The sequence below is a fragment of the Nomascus leucogenys genome, chromosome 13 (genome assembly GCF_006542625.1).
Source record: "Nomascus leucogenys isolate Asia chromosome 13, Asia_NLE_v1, whole genome shotgun sequence".
Taxonomy (NCBI): domain Eukaryota; kingdom Metazoa; phylum Chordata; class Mammalia; order Primates; family Hylobatidae; genus Nomascus; species Nomascus leucogenys.
This window is the reverse complement of record NC_044393.1, coordinates 79,374,539-79,392,331: the sequence shown is the minus strand read 5'-3', so window position 1 is coordinate 79,392,331 and position 17,793 is coordinate 79,374,539.

Genomic DNA, 17,793 nt, shown 5'->3' with positions numbered 1-17,793 from the left:
TGCAAGTTAAGTTCTGACTCTTCACAGTGCTGGCACCAGCTGTGTAGGAAGCAGGGGCTGTCAGCACCAAAGGTACTATGGAAATCAAACCCGAATGTCCCCGACCCAAGGTCTACCAGAGAACTGTCCTGACCCATGTCCACAACATAGGATCAGTGGTTTCCCCAGTTAACATCAAGACAATATTGAAAACTCTACAGTCTGCAAAGTAAAGATTTACCTTAAAAGAAGAACAAGGAACACTTCCAAGTGAAACATTCTTTTGTTTTTGGCAGCAGCTAAAAGTCAGACTGGTGCAAGAGTCCTGGAGGCCGTATTTTATCTATTTTATCTACTGAAAATTCTTCAGTTGAATGAAATTATTTATTTAAAAAGGTTTCACTGAATTTAGGCTGGTATTTCAGAGACTTTCTCCTCTGTGGTCTAAGCAGTGGGGAATGGAATATGGTACTAAAGTGGGGAGATTGAACCATGAATAAAGTCAGATCCATTAATTACTCCTCTCTTTGGCCTGTTCATTTCTCAAAAAAAAAAAGAAAAAAGAAATGAATAAAACCCAGAATTTCTAAAACCATAGATGGGGTGCCTTCCCATCTGTAACCCACCTACCCCCATTTCCACTATCTCCATCCTACAACACTCTGCTTATCATAGTTGTTCAAGCACTTTAAGGCAAATCCACTGAGTTCACACAAGTATCCCAAATGTCCATCAACTGATGAAGGGATAAAAATACCATGTGACATATCTGTACAATGGAATATTATTAATCAATAAAAGTGATTGAAGGACTAATCCACGCTACAACATGGGTGAACCTTGAAAAGTAAAAGAAACCAGTCACAAAAGAACATATATTGTATGATTCCATTTATATAAAATGTCCAGAATAGGCAAATCTATAAAGACACAAAGTAGATTAGTGGTTGCCTAGGGCTGGAATGGGGAGCAGTGAAGGGGAGTGATTGCTAATGGGTACAGGGTTTTCTAGGGAGGTGATGAAAATATTCTAAAATTGGTAGTCGTGATGGTTACACAACTCTGTAAATAGCAGAAAGCCATATAATTGTATACTTTAAGTAGGTGAGTTATATGGCACGTAAATTATATCTCAATAAAGTTATTAAAAAAGATGTATACCAAGAAAATATTAATTTAAAAAGCTGAAGTGGCATAATTTTGAGGCCACTTCAATAATGATACATTCCTTCTTCTAAAAAATTTTTAGAACAAAGATTATATCATGAGTAAAGAAAGACTTCACAATGAAAAAGGGATCAATTTATCAAAACAATAAAAAAATCCTGAAAGCATATGCATATGATAGTAAAGCTTCAAAATAACTGAAGCAAAAACTGATGATAATTTGTGGAGAAATAGACATAGCCACAATTATAACTGGGATAAATACTCCTTTCTCAATAACATAAAGGGGAAGTAGAGAGAAAATCAGGATATAGAATGCTTGAGCAACATAACAATCAACTTGAACTAATTGCTATAAAGAAAGCTTCACACAACAAAAGTGGAACACATTCTTTTCAACTACACATGAAATATTCACCAAGATAGATCATATTATGAACCATAAAATAGGTCTCAACAAATTTTGAATTCATATGACATATGTTCTCTAACCACAGTAGAATTAAATTATAAATCAGTAACAGAAAAATACATGGAAGTCCTCAAATATTTGAAAATTAAACAATAGACTTATATGGGTGGGCATGGTGGCCCGTGCCTATAATCCCAGCACTTTGGGAAGCCAAGGTGGGTGGATCACTTGGGTCCAGGAGTTTGAGACCAGCCTGGGCAACATGGCAAGACCTCGTCTCTACAAAAAATAAACAAAACAAAAAGAAAGTAGCCAGGCATGGTGGCACATGCCTGTAGTTCCAGCTACTTGGGTAGCTGAGATGGGAGGATTGCTTGAGCCTGGGAGGTCAAGCCTGCAGTAAGCTGTGATGGCACCACTGCACTCCAGTCTGGGTGACAGAGCGAGACCCTGTTTAAAAAAAAGAAAAGAAAAGAAAAAAAAAATCTCCAAGCCTAGATGACTTTACTTGGTAGCTCTTCCAAACATTTCAGGAAAAAATGATCCCAATTTTTCATAAAATCTTCTAGAAATAGAAGAAGCAGGACATTTCCCAACTTACGAGGCCAGAATTATTCACTTGCCAAAAGCAGACAAACGCATTACAAGAAGAAAAAAACTACACACTAGTATCGTCATGAACACAGATGCAGGAATTCTCAGCAAATTTGTGGCAAGTTGAATCTAGCAATATATAAATGGATGACCTATTATAAACAAATGGTGTTCATCCCAGGGATCTTTTCTTTTGTTTTAACATTCAAAAATCAATTAATATAGCTCACCATATTAACAGACTGAAAAAGAAAAAGCAATCTCAATGGATTCACGAAAGCATTTGGCAAAATTCAAATTCCATTCTTGATCAAAACTCTCAGGTGATGGGTATACAAAAAGCCCAGACTTCACCCCTACACAATATATTCATGTAAGAACACTGCACTTTACCCCCTTTATTTATAAAAATTAAAAAAAATTTTGAACTCTCAGCAAACTGAAAATAGAAGAAATCTTCCTCAATCTGATAAAGGATATGCATTAAAAACCCACAACTAACATTATTCTTTATACCTTCTCCCCTAATACAGAGAACATGGCAAAAATTGAATCTGAATAGAATCTTCACAATTCTATTCAGCATTGTACTGGAGGCCCTAGCCAATGGAATAGTGCAAGACAAAGAAATAAAAGGCAAACACACTGGAAAGGAAGAAGTAAAACTCCTCCTACTTACATACGACAAGATTGCATATGTTGAAAATCCTAAGGAACTTACAAAAAAGCCACCAGAACCAATAAGTAAGTTTGGCAAGATTGTAGAACACAAGGTTAATATACAAAATCAATTATATCTCCATTTACTAACAATGAATAATTAGAAATTGTATTTTAAACAATACCACTTACAATAACATCAAAAAATACGCAATACTTATAGAAAAATTGAATAAAATGTTACAAGATCTGTACACTGAGAACATTAGTGAGAAAAATCAAGGAAGATCTAAATAAGTGAAGAGTTATACCATGTTCATGGATTGGAAACCTCAATACTGTTAAAATATCAATTCTTTCAAAATTGATCTGTAGATTCAACATAATCACAATGAAAATCTGGGCAGGCTTTTTTTGTAGAAAATAACAAGTGGGAAAGATGGCCAAATAGGAACAGCTCCAGTCTACAGCTCCCAGCATGAGCAGCACAGAAGACGGGTGATTTCTGCATTTCCGTTTGAGGTACCGGGTTCATCTCACTAGGGAGTGCCAAACAGTGGGTGCAGGATAGTTGGTGCAGCGCACTGTGTGCGAGCCAAAGCAGGGTGAGGCACTGTCTCAGGAAGTGCAATGGGTCAGGGAGTTCCCTTTCCTAGTCAAAGAAAGGGGTAACAGACGGCACCTGGAAAATCGGGTCAGTCCCACCCTAATACTGCGCTTTTCCAACGGGCTTGGAAAATGGCACACCAGGAGATTGTGTCCCGCACCTGGCTCGGAGGGTCCTATGCCCAGGGAATCTTGCTGATTGCTAGCACAGCAGTCTGAGATCAAACTGCAAGGTGGCAGCGAGGCTGGGGGAGGGGCGCACGCCATTGCCCAGGCTTGCTTAGGTAAACAAAGCAGCCAGGAAGCTCGAACTGGGTGGAGCCCACCACAGCTCAAGGAGGCCTGCCTGCCTCTGTAGGCTCCACCTCTGGGGGCAGGGCACAGACAAACAAAAATTCAACAGGAACCTCTGCAGACTTAAATGTCCCTGTCTGACAGCTTTGAAGAGAGTAGTGGTTCTCCCAGCACGCAGCTGGAGATCTGAGAACGGACAGACTGCCTCCTAAAGTGGGTCCCTGACCCCCGAACAGCCTAACTGGGAGGCACCCCCCAGTAGGGACAGACTGACACCTCACTCGGCCAGGTACTCCTCTGAGACAAAACTTCCAGAGGAACTATCAGACAGCTGAATTTGTGGTCTCACGAAAATCCGCTGTTCTACAGCCAGCGCTGCTGACACTTAGCCAAACAGGGTCTGGAGTGGACCTCTAGCAAATTCCAACAGACCTGCAGCTGAGGGTCCTGTTAGAAGGAAAACTAACAAACAGAAAGGACATCCACACCAAAAACCCATCTGTACATCACCATCATCAAAGACCAAAAGTAGATAAAACCACAAAGATGGGGAAAAAACAGAGCAGAAAAACTGGAAACTCTAAAAAGCAGAGCACCTCTCCTCCTCCAAAGGAATGCAGTTCCTCACCAGCAATGGAACAAAGCTGGATGGAGAATGACTTTGACGAGTTGAGAGAAGAAGGCTTCAGACGATCAAACTACTCCAAGCTATGGGAGGAAATTCAAAACAATAGCAAAGAAGTCAAAAACTTTGAAAAAAAATTAGAATGGATAACTAGAATAACCAATGGAGAGAAGGGCTTAAAGGAGCTGATGGAACTGAAAGCCAAGTTTTGAGAACTACGCGAAGATTGCAGAAGCCTCGGGAGCCGATGCGATCAACTGGAAGAAAGGGTATCAGTGATGGAAGATGAAATGAATGAAATGAAGCGAGAAGGGAAGTTTAGAGAAAAAAGAATAAAAAGAAACGAACAAAGCCTCCAAGAAATTTGGGACTATGTGAAAAGACCAAACCTACGTCTGATTGGTGTACCTGAAAATGACGGGGAGAATGGAACCAAGTTGGAAAACACTCTGCAAGATATTATCCAGGAGAACTTCCCCAATCTAGCCAGGCAGGCCAACATTCAGATTCAGGAAATACAGAGAATGCCACAAAGATACTCCTCGAGAAGAGCAACTCCAAGACACATAATTGTCAGATTCACCAAAGTTGAAATGAAGGAAAAAATGTTAAGGGCAGCCAGAGAGAAAGGTTGGGTTACCCACAAAGGGAAGCCCATCAGACTAACAGCTGATCTCTCGGCAGAAACTCTACAAGCCAGAAGAGAGTGGGGGCCGATATTCAACATGCTTAAAGAAAAGAATTTTCAACCCAGAACTTCATATCCAGCCAAACTAAGCTTCATAAGTGAAGGAGAAATAAAATACTTTACAGACAAGCAAATGCTGAGTGATTTTGTCACCACCAGGCTTGCCCTAAAAGAGCTCCTGAAGGGAGCACTAAACATGGAAAGGAACAACTGGTACCAGCCACTGCAAAAACATGCCAAATTGTAAAGACCATCGAGGCTAGGAAGATACTGCGTCAACTAACGAGCAAAATAACCAACTAACATCATAATGACAGGATCAAATTCACACATAACAATATTAACTTTAAATGTAAATGGGCTAAATGCTCCAATTAAAAGACACACATTGGCAAACTGAATAAGGAGTCAAGACCCATCAGTGTGCTGTATTCAGGAAACCCATCTCACATGCAGAGACACACATAGACTCAAAATAAAGGGATGGAGGAAGATCTATCAAGCAAATGGAAAACAAAAAAAGGCAGGGGTTGCAATTCTAGTCTCTGATAAAATAGACTTTAAACCAACAAAGATCAAAAGAGACAAAGAAGGCCATTACATAATGGTAAAGGGATCAATTCAACAAGAAGAGCTAACTATCCTAAATATATATGCACCCAACACAGGAGCACCCAGATTCATAAAGCAAGTCCTGAGTGACCTACAAAGGGACTTAAACTCCCACACAATAATAATGGGAGATTTTAACACCCCACTGTCAACATTAGACAGATCAACAAGACAGAAAGTTAACAAGGATATCCAGGAATTGAACTCAGCTCTGCACAAAGTGGACCTAATAGACATCTACAGAACTCTCCACCCCAAATCAACAGAATGTACATTTTTTTTCAGCACCACACCACACCTATTCCAAAATTGACCACATAATTGGAAGTAAAGCTCTCCTCAGCAAATGTAAAAGAACAGAAATTATAACAAACTGTCTCTCAGACCACAGTGCAATCAAACTAGAACTCAGGATTAAGAAACTCACTCAAAACCACTCAACTACATGGAAACTGAACAACCTGCTCCTGAATGACTACTGGGTACATAATGAAATGAAGGCAGAAATAAAGATGTTCTTTGAAACCAACAAGAACAAAGACACAACATACCAGAATCTCTGGGACACATTCAAAGCAGTGTGTAGAGGGAAATTTATAGCACTAAATGCTCACAAGAGAAAGCAGGAAAGATCCAAAATTGACACCCTAACATCACAATTAAAAGAACTAGAAAAGCAAGAGCAAACACATTCAAAAGCTAGCAGAAGGCTAGAAATAACTAAAATCAGAGCAGAACTGAAGGAAATAGAGACACAAAAAACCCTTCAAAAAATTAATGAATCCAGGAGCTGGTTTTTTGAAAAGATCAACAAAATTGATAGACCACTAGCAAGACTAATAAAGAAGAAAAGAGAGAAGAAAAATAGAAGCAATAAAAAATGATAAAGGGGATATCACCACCGATCCCACAGAAATACAATCTACCATCAGAGAATACTACAAACACCTCTACGCAAATAAACTAGAAAATCTAGAAGAAATGGATAAATTCCTCGACAAATACACCCTCCCAAGACTAAACCAGGAAGAAGTTGAATCTCTGAATAGACCAATAACAGGCTCTGAAATTGTGGCAATAATCAATAGCTTACCAACCAAAAAGAGTCCAGGACCTGATGGATTCACAGCCGAATTCTACCAGAGGTACAAGGAGGAACTGGTACCATTCCTTCTGAAACTATTCCAATCGATAGAAAAAGAGGGAATCCTCCCTAACACATTTTATGAGGCCAGCATCGTCCTGATACCAAAGCCTGGCAGAGACATAACCAAAAAAGAGAATTTCAGACCAATATCCTTGATGAACATCGATGCAAATATCCTCAATAAAATACTGGCAAACTGAATCCAGCAGCACATCAAAAAGCTTATACACCATGATCAAGTGGGCTTCATCCCTGGGATGCAAGGCTGGTTCAACATACGCAAATCAATAAATGTAATCCAGCATATAAACAGAACCAAAAACAAAAACCACATGATTATCTCAATAGATGCAGAAAAGGCCTTTGACAAAATTCAACAACCCTTCATGCTAAAAACTCTCAATAAATTAGGTATTGATGGGACGTATCTCAAAATAATAAGAGCTATCTATGACAAACCCACAGCCAATATCATACTGAATGGGCAAAAACTGGAAGCATTCCCTTTGAAAACTGGCACAAGACAGGGATGCCCCCTCTCACCACTCCTATTCAACATAGTGTTGGAAGTTCTGGCCAGGGCAATCAGGCAGGAGAAGGAAATAAAGGGTATTCAATTAGGAAAAGAGGAAGTCAAATTGTCCCTGTTTGCAGATGACATGATTGTATATCTAGAAAACCCCTTTGTCTCAGCCCAAAATCTCCTTAAGCTGATAAGCAACTTCAGCAAAGTCTCAGGATACAAAATCAATGTACACAAATCACAAGCATTCTTGTACACCAATCACAGACAAACAGAGAGCCAAATCATGAGTGAACTCCCATTCACAATTGCTTCAAAGAGAATAAAATACCTAGGAATCCAACTTACAAGGGATGTGAAGGACCTCTTCAAGGAGAACTACAAACCACTGCTCAATGAAATAAAAGAGCATACAAACAAATGGAAGAACATTCCACGCTCATGGGTTGGAAGAATCAATATTGTGAAAATGGCCATACTGCCCAAGGTAATTTATAGATTCAATGCCATCCCCATCAAGCTACCAATGACTTTCTTCACAGAATTGGAAAAAACTACTTTAAAGTTCATATGGAACCAAAAAAGAGCCTGCATCGCCAAGTCAATCCTAAGCCAAAAGAACAAAGCTGGAGGCATCACGCTACCTGACTTCAAACTATACTACAAGGCTACAGTAACCAAAACAGCATGGTACTGGTACCACAACAGAGACATAGATCAATGGAACAGAACAGAGCCCTCAGAAATAATGCCGCTTATCTACAACTATCTGATCTTTGACAAACCTGACAAAAACAAGCAATGGGGAAAGGATTCCCTATTTAATAAATGGTGCTGGGAAAACTGGCTAGCCATATGTAGAAAGCTGAAACTGGATCCCTTCCTTACACCTTATACAAAAATTAATTCAAGATGGATTAAAGACTTACATGTTAGACCTAAAACCATAAAAACCCTAGAAGAAAGCCTAGGCAATACCATTCAGGACATAGGCGTGGGCAAGGACTTCATGTCTAAAACACCAAAAGCAATGGCAACAAAAGCCAAAATTGACAAATGGGATCTAATTAAAGAGCTTCTGCACAGCAAAAGAAACTACCATCAGAGTGAACAGGCAACCTACAGAGTGGGAGAACATTTTTGCAACCTACTCATCTGACAAAGGGCTAATATGCAGAATCTACAATGAATTCAAACAAATTTGCAAGAAAAAAACAAACAACCCCATCAAAAAGTGGGTGAAGGACATGAACAGACACTTCTCAAAAGAAGACATTTATGCAGCCAAAAAACACATGAAAAAATGCTCATCATCACTGTCCATCAGAGAAATGCAAATCAAAACCACAATGAGATACCATCTCACACCAGTTAGAATGGTGATCATTAAAAAGTCAGGAAACAACAGGTGCTGTTTGGAGAGGATGTGGAGAAATAGAAACACTTTTACACTGTTGGTGGGACTGTAAACTAGTTCAACCATTGTGGAAGTCAGTGTGGTGATTCCTCAGGGATCTAGAACTAGAAATACCATTTGACCCAGCCATCCCATTACTGGGTATATACCCAAAGGACTATAAATCATGCTGCTATAAAGACACATGCACACGTATGTTTATTGCGGCACTATTCACAATAGCACAGATTTGGTACCAACCCAAATGTCCAACAACGATAGACTGGATTAACAAAATGTGGCACATATACACCATGGAATACTATGCAGCCATAAAAAATGATGAGTTCATGCCCTTTGTAGGGACATGGATGAAACTGGAAAACATCATTCTCAGTAAACTATCGCAAGGACAAAAAACCAAACACTGCATGTTCTCACTCATAGGTGGGAATTGAACAATGAGAACTCATGGACACAGGAAGGGGAACATCACACTCTGTGGACTGTTGTGGGCTGGGGGAAGGGGAGAGGGACAGCATTAGCAGATATACCTAATGCTAAATGACGAGTTAATAATGGGTGCAGCAAACCAACACGGCACATGGATACATATGTAACAAACCTGCACATTGTGCACATGTACCCTAAAACCTAAAGTATAATAATAAAATTTTAAAAAAAAGAAAATAACAAGCTGATTCTAAAGTTTATGTGAAAATGCAAATGAGTAGGTGGGACTATAGGCTCATACCAGCATGCCCAGATAATTCTGGACTGACTCTAAATGGACTTGCTTGGACATATACCATTCCCTGAACACTGGGACTCTAATGACCAGGCCTGGGTCACAGGCACCATGCTTAGAGCTGAGTAGCAACAGGGTGGTATCAGCCCCACACTGAATAGTGGTTCCCAAAAAGAGAAAAGAAAAAAGAGAAAAAAAAGAGGCCCTGATAGAATAAAGGCACTGACAAGCAAACACAGCTGATGACTATTATGATGCACTACTTTGGGAATCAAGACAAAAATATATTTTTTTAAATCTTTAGAATAACTGAGCCCAAGGCAACATGCTTTGGTGCTCTTTTAACAGAGCATAACATAAAGGAAGAGAGATGCATTCCTTGGTCCACATATCAGTGTCCTCTGAGATGGACTGGAAAAGAGCTAAGAAGATGCCACCCAAGAGCTAAGAAGAGCTACAAAGATGCCACTCCTTCCTTGCCAAAACAGGACATAACCTGTAGAATGAGGTGGAGGTAAGATTGGGCTTGGAGGGGATTGGTAAAGTCCCTTAAAAAGAAATGGCATAGGAAGTTGGCTAAAGATGAGTAAAGGATTTCTGAGCCAAGTCAAGCTGCAGGATGGAACCATTCTGGGGCATGGGGTTGGCTGAAACTCTTATGGGTTCACTTTGTGCACCATGAGTACTTGAGCTCCTGGATGGAGACATTGCATTTCTGAAGTGGCAGACTCATTTTACCTGATGGTAAATAATTTTAAACATTTTAATATCAATACAAAAGGAATCTATTATAAAGTAGAATGCAAACACTGAATGCATTTTTAACAAAAAATACACATTTCTTGCTTGCAATGATCCCTTCAGACTGCTTTCATTTTTCTCCTTTGTATGTTTTCAGTCTTCTCCGCTGTTAGGAATACTTTGTTGGAAAAAATTTGAAAAATGCCTCCTTAAAAAATAAGGGCTGGGATCAGGGATGTTCTTGAGATTTTTGCAGTGTCCAGACACTTTGCCAGAAGAGGAAACCAGGCAAGTATTCAGAATGGAAAGGTTTGGGATTCTGAGGACAAGGCTAACACCTGGTGGGGTTGGCAGAACCGATGTAATCCTATGCATGAGGGACTGAGGTTTGGAGGCTGCTCACACGAACCTTAAGAGCAGCTGCGTTCCTGGGGAACATCTCATGTGCAAAGTATGGGATCCTGCTCTGGCTCGAGGTCTGGACTAGCATCTCTTGGTAGGAGTAGGAATCTAGTGTTCTTGGAGAGGCAGATTCATTTCTGGGGTCAGGGGAAGTTCATCTTAAAACCAGCTCTAGTGAGTCAGCTTTTAGCTTCAGAATTGGTGGAAGAGAGAGATAAAACCCACAGGTTTCGAGTTCACAGGTATAATAAAACACAAGAGCTCAAGAAAGGGCCATAAAAATAAAAAGACATTTTAATACCACAAAAGCAAGAAGGACAAAATAGAAATGACAATCCTTCCCTAGAAAAAGTTCATTCACTCGCACCTGGCCTTATTTTTTTTCCTTTCATTACTGGCCAGAAAAAAACTTCCTCACAGACTACATCATCTGAAGGACCAGGAACCACTGAAGAACAGGCTGGGTGCTCCTCTCATGCATTCTAGGATGACATGAAAATTACCCCAGGATGACTCTATTCAAAGATGGGCCAAAAGAACAGCTTCTGGCCATCAGCACGGAACCTGCAGCCTGACCACAAGAGGTCCAAAGACACTCCCATGTCTGTCTCTCCTGTTTGGGGCCCTCTGGAAATTTTAATCAATAAGTCTTGATTATCATGGTGGTTTTTAAAGCACAGAAAATGAGGCAGGTGGAGTGAAGTGGGAGAATTAAATTGGCAATATAGCTCCTTCGACTGAAGTGGTTGAAAAAAATTAAATAATTACAATGCCAAAGGCAAAGAAAAAAAAAGAAAAAGGAAAAAAAAAGACAATCAGCCTACACCTGGAGCATTAGGTTCTGAAAATCCAATTTGCACATAAAAAGTCGAAGGGTCTTTGCTGAGGGGGCAGGGGCTGAGGACTCACTAGCGAGCAGAGGACCGTTGCCCTGGAGACAGGTCTTAGCTTGGAAATGGCAAATAGGAAAATTACAAGGGCTTAAGGGAGAAAGAGGGAAAAAAAGGCACTACTTAGGATGGTTGAAATCTTAGAAACCAGACGAGACTACGTGAAAGCAATGTACTTAAAAGGACAAATACAGATTTAACTGCTCTAATAAATGAAGATAGGAACGAGGAAGCTGTTTTAGTTAATATTTGGTGGTTAAAATGGGTGATCAGGCACTTAAGGGCTTTAACAGAAGAGAGAAGGGAAATTTGTTAGGAGCAGAAACCGGGACACACTTGCCTGTTTCCTCGCCTCTACCCAAGAGGGTACTATTGAAATGCACCTTCAGCCAGCCATTGATAGAGAAATAAGAGCAAATATTATTTCACAGGACATCCTCCTTAGTGCCTCTGACAATAATCTGGGGTGGCAGATGCAAGAGGGGGGAAGTCTGGAGCTATTAGTGCAAAATGCACCGATATTAACTGGCCAGTTCCAAGGCAAGGCAATGATTGAGGGGGAATGGCTTAGGAAACTATGGGTAGGAGGTTTCAGGGTTAAGACTTTGCAAGAGTTGGTCTGGACACCACCCCCTGCAAGGTGGTTAAGGGTTTTGGTACTGAATTTGGATCCCCAAGAGACCAGAGCTAGAGAAGGGACTCCTGCCTGGGTGACATGGAGCATGAAGAGCCAGCGAGATAGGGTCAAAGGACTCAGAGATAAGAGAAAACCAAGGACGGCCGGGCGCGGTGGCTCACGCCTGTAATCCCAGCACTTTGGGAAGCTGAGGCAGGCAGATTACTTGAGATCAGGACTTCAAGACAGCCTGGCCAACATGTTGAAACCCTGTCTTTACACTAAAAATACAAAAATTAGCCGGGTGTGGTAGTGCACGCGTGTAATCCCAGCTAATTGGGAAGCTGAGGCAGGAGAATCGTTTCAACCTGAGAGGCAGAGCTTACAGTGAGCCAAGATCATGCCACTGCACTCCAGCCTGGGTGACAGAGCAAGACTCTGTCTCAGAATAAATAAATAAATAAATAAATAAATAAAGAGAAAACCAAGGAGAACCAAGCCCAAGAGGATGAACACAAAGGACAAACGTGGAGCTAAAAACAGTAGCCAACAACAAAGGAAAAATAAGTGGGATCATTGGATAACACATGGAGACAGACCCTGGACAATTGCTGACTATGGACCAACACAGGCTTCCCATCAGCAGTGCTGGCCTCTGACCTGCAGCATCGGCATCACCTGAGGATTCGGTAATTTGCAAATGCTCCATCTTCCCAAATCAGCAACTCTGGGGATGGAGCAATTTGTGTCTCAACAAGCCCTCAAAGTGATCCCCATGCACGCTAAAGTTTGAGAACCACCCTAAAAAAGCATCCCTGACTTGCTTCTCATGGCCACTGAGTAGAAGCTTGCTGGGGAGCAGGGCTCCCTTGAAACAACTAGGTCAGCCTAGACAGGTAGACAAATGGCAAGACTCACTCAAGGAGAGACACAAGAAACCAAGTCTGGGCTTCACAGAGGCATTGGACTGATGGTGGGAGAGATTTTAAGCAAGATTACCCAGCCCATAGAAGAGAGGTAGACAGGACTGGTTTAAGTAATAAGGCTCTGGGAAGAATCAGAATTCACTGATAATCTCTTCCCTATGGGAAAACTAGTTCTGGAAAACTACAAGTTTGTAAATGGAAGAATTAGCAAACTCGAGAACAACAAAAAAAACAAACAAATGTGACCTTATGATCTTAATAGCGAGCATGTCTACAGATCAGAAGGCCCCCAGAAAATGGAAAAGGAACATTTTCAGCTTGGAGAGATCAGATAGTAAAGCAACAAGAAGCTTCAGACATCAGGAACCAAAAACATGCAGACATAGCTGGATGGGGTCAGGGCACTAATGGAGAAGATTGCAAATGACTGTAATTTGCCGAACTGTGAAGCCATAAATTGCTCTGGGAGAGCTGCCTGCTATGAGTACAGCACTCTCCGCTCTCAAGATGAAGCAGCTGAAAGCTGTGGAATTGGTTAAAATGACTCCTGGAAAAAGAAACAAAATTGTATATGAAGGCTAAGAGGTGGGGCCCAAAGCCATGAATATAGGCGCCTGGAACATGATCAGAGGTGAGACTATCTTCATGTTTCCACAGTCCAGGGATGGAGTTTTACAGCTAAAAATTCAAGGGCATTAAAAACAAGCAAACAAACACACTGCCAATTCTTGTCACCATTAAATTGTTAAAACTGTTATACAGAATCAGTGGAAGGACCTCAGCCTATTAGGTCAGGGACTATATACAAGATACAGAGAGGCAACAAAAATTGTTGCTCTGGAAATGTTCTTAGCTTTGGAAATGACCAAAGGCAAACTAGGGACATAATAGGAGCTTAAGAGTAAAGAGACCCCAGGACCCTCTCCAAGTTCTAACCCCACAAACTGTTGACACAGCAATAGGAAATAAAAGTGAACATGCACAGCCAAAATGAGGAAGAATAGAAGCATAGGAAATCCAAAAATGAGAACAAGGCAAGTAGGGGAGGCAGAGATAAATGACTGCCAGAGACCAACGTCCACTTAAAGCTGTCCTCAGCCCTCTCTACATTTTTCATTTTTGGTGAGTTTTTAACAGCTTTATTGAGCTATAACTGATGTACAATCAACCACAGATATTTAAAGTGTGTAATTTCATGAATTTTGACATATGTGTATACCTCTGAAATCATCACCATAATCAGGATAATAAACACAGCCATTACCCACTCCACAAATTTCTTCATGCTCCTCTGTAATCCATCTGTCTTCCTTTTTCACAATCTGCTATTTGCTTCCCCTATCCCCAGGTAATCATTGATCTAATTTCTATCACTATAGGTTAGTTTGTCTTTTCTAGAATTTTATGTAAATGGAACCATGCAGTATGTATTCTGTTTTGATTGGCCTCTTTGACTCAACATGATTTTGAGATCCATCATGTTGCTGTGTGTATAGATAGTTTATAATTTGTTACTGCTGAGTAGTATTCCTTATATGGAATCAACTATGTAGCCATCAACTACTTATTTATTCATTTATCTAGTGACTTACAGGAAGACATTTGGGTTGCTTCCATTTTGGATTGCTATAAATAAAGCTATTATGAACATTTGTGTACAAAGCTTTGTGTGGACATATTTCTCTTAGGTAAATACTGATGACATACTTTTTATTTATTTTTAGTTTTAATTGACATTTAATAACTTTACATATTCATGGGGTATGTAGTGATGTTTCAATGCATATAATGTATAGTGATCCAATCAGGGTAATTAGCATATGCATCATCTCAAACATTTATCATTTCTTAATGTTGGGAACATTCAATATCCTCCTCTTAGCATTTAATACTACCTAATAGGCCAGGTGCAGTGGCCCATGCCTGTAATCCTAGCGCTTTGGGAGGCCGATGCAAGAGAATGGCTTGAGACCAGGAGTTTGAGACTAGCCTGAGCAACATAGTGAGACCCCTGTTTTTACAAAAGAAAAAACAAAAATTTGTTTTAATTAGCCAGGTATGATGGCATGTACCTGTAGTCCTAACTATTTGGAAAGCTGAGGTCGGAGGATTGTTTGAGCCCAGGAGTTTGAGGCTGCAGTGAGCTATGATCACACCATGCATTCCAGCCTGGGTGACAAAGTGAGACCCTATCTCTAAGAAAAAGGGAAGGAAGGAAGGAAGGGAGGGAGGGAGGGATAAAAACTACATATTATTGTTAACTATGGTCACCCACAGTGGAATACAACACTGGAATTTACTCTTTCTATCTAGCTATAATTTTGTATTCTTTAACAAATTTCTTCCTATTCCCTCCTTCCACCTGCCCTTCCCAGCCTCTAATATCCTACTTTTCATTTCTGTGAGATCAACTGTTTTTTAGCTTCCACATATGAGTGAGAACGTGTGGTGTTTAACTTTCTGTGTCTGGCTTATTTCACTTAACATAACGTCCTCCAGTTGCATCCGTGTTGCCATGAGTGACAGGATTTCATTCTCTTTATGGCTGAATAATATTCCACTGTGTATATATTACCATGTTTTCTTTTCTTCCTTTTCTTTTTTAACTCCTGGCAAGCTGTGAAACTATGTTTTGTTTATCCATTCATCTATTGCTAGACAACTAGGTATGATGATATATTATGATTTGGGTTTGATTTGTTAAACTTTTGTTAAGATTGTGCCTATGTTCATAAAATATATTGGAATATAGTTTTCTTTCTTATAATGCCTTTGTCCAATACTAGTATCAAGGTAATGCTGACCTAACAAGATGAGTTGGGAAATGTTTCTTCCTCTTCCATTTTTTGGAAAAATGTGTATAGCATTGGTATTATTACTCCCTTAAATTTTGGTGGAATTTATCAGTGAAGTTATCTTGCCCTGGAGGGGTTTGTTTTGTTGGCTAGTTAATGTTATGGGGGAAGAGGGTTTTTAGTCTATAAATCCAATTACTTTAATACATATAGGACAATTCAGGTAAGCTATTTCTTCTTGAGTGAGATGGTGGTTTGTATCATTGCCAAATTTATTGGCATGCATCTTTTTCATAAATAGTATTATCTTTTTAATGCCTATAGGTACTGTGGGGATATCCCCATTATATCTCCTATAATATTTATTCCTGATATTAGTAGTTTGTGCCTTCTCTCTTTTCTTCCTGATCAGTATACTACATATTATCAGCTTTATTGATATTCCCAAAGAACCAGCTTTTAGCCATCTAAAAAGAATGAGCTCTTGAAATGCCTGCAGTGTCTTACTCCTGTAATCCCAGCTACTTGGGAGGCTGAGGTGGGAAGATCACTTGGGCCCAGCAGTTCAAGGCTGCAGTGATCTATGATCATGCCATCGTACTCCAGCCTGGGCAACAGCAATACCCTAAAAAAAAAAAGTTCCAGGACCTTGGACCATTAGTTAATGTCTTATCATGAGATCATTCCAATCTAATGTCTAAAAAGACACAACTATTGGTGCAACTAAAGTATCTCAGGTTGCTAAGGAATTATGCTTGAACATAAATTCACCCTCCATCTGGATATATGAGTCCCCAGCAGGATCAACAGGCTGGGCTTCCTGATACTACAAAATCCAATTTTTCATTGACAATCAAAAACCTGCTGATGTTCTTAGACCAATGCTTGAGTCAACTGTGTCCCTATATAATTTTCTAGGCAAGTTTGTGGCTCCCTAAATGCTGCCCTCTCTGTTGAAAACCAAAGATTAGCATGACTAAATGAGAAGGAAGGGAGAAGATACAAATTGCCAATATTAGCAATAAAAGGAGAGAGATCTGACAAATATTAAAAAGGATACTAAGGCAATGTTACAAACAACTCTATGCCCCCAAATTCAAAAGCTTTGATAAAATGAACCAATTCCTTAAAAGATACAAACTACAGAAGGAATAGATAAGAATAGTTCTGATAACGCTATATTTATTAAATAAATTAAATTTGTAGTTAAAAACTTTCTCAAAAAACTCATGGCAAGATGTTTTTACTGTGAATTCTACTAAATATTTAAGGAAAAAACAACACATTTTCTACACATTCTCTTCCACAAAATAGAAAAGGACAGACCACTTCCCGACTTATTTTATGAGGTCAGCACTACCCTAAATACAAAAATCCAACAACAGAAAACTACAGACTAATATAACTCATAGATAAAAAAATCCTTCACCAAATATTAGTGCATTTAATTCATCAATACATAAAACGGACAATACATATGACCAAGTGGGGTTCATATTAGGAATATAAGTCTACATCAACATTCAAAAATCAATCAATGTAATTCACCATATTAATAGACTAAAGTGAGAAAAATTATATAACCAACTCAGTAGATACAGAAAAAAGCTTCTGATAAAATTTAACATCAATTCATGGTCAAAATTTTTGGCAAACTAGAAATAGAAGAGAACTTCTTTAACCTAATAAATGGTATCTACAAAAAAAAAAACCCTATTACTAACATCATAATTAATGGTGAGAGATTGAATGCTTTTCCTCTAAGGTCCAGAAAAAGGCAACAATGTCCTCTTTATGATTCCAAGTAAACATTATACTTGAGGTCCTAGTAGTGCAATCAGGTAAGAAAAATAAATAAAAGGTATGTAGATTAGAATAAATAAATGTAACTTTCTTTAATCACATGCAATATGATGGCTTATGTAGAAAATCCCAAAGAATCTACACTAACAAATATCTTGGAAGTAATCAA